The sequence below is a fragment of the Triticum dicoccoides genome, chromosome 3B (genome assembly GCF_002162155.2).
Source record: "Triticum dicoccoides isolate Atlit2015 ecotype Zavitan chromosome 3B, WEW_v2.0, whole genome shotgun sequence".
In the NCBI taxonomy this organism is placed as follows: domain Eukaryota; kingdom Viridiplantae; phylum Streptophyta; class Magnoliopsida; order Poales; family Poaceae; genus Triticum; species Triticum dicoccoides.
Window position 1 is genome coordinate 365,310,125 of NC_041385.1, and position 499 is coordinate 365,310,623.

Consider the following 499-nt stretch of genomic DNA (forward strand, 5'->3'; position numbering starts at 1 on the left):
TGAGGAAGAAGGTGGGGTGGGGCGGCGGGGAAGAAGGTGGGTGTGGGTGCCCCGACGGGGAAGAAGGTGGGGGATCGGGGGATTGGGTGCGTGTGTTTTGAGGAAGGAAGAAGGTGGGGATGGGCACGGGTCGGGGTGGGTGTTAGCAGAATAAGCATTTTGAGGTGCAGAATAAGGTCTTAAGGGGTGTTGTTAGAATAGACCCACCCTATATATATATATATATATATATATATATATATATATATAGGAAAATGGTTGTGTACTCCTAGGAGTACATACTCCCGCTTCTCATATACCACATAGATGAATCTTTTATACCACTTTATTATTTTTAATATACTTCATTAGTAATTATTAGATACCCCAAAATGAGTTCCATGAAAAAATTCATGTGAGTCTACATATTTTTAAATGTTTACGTATATACTGATGTGTTTGTATGTGAAAAAGGTATATTACAAAAAGTACATCGCAGATGATATTTTTTCAACAAAAC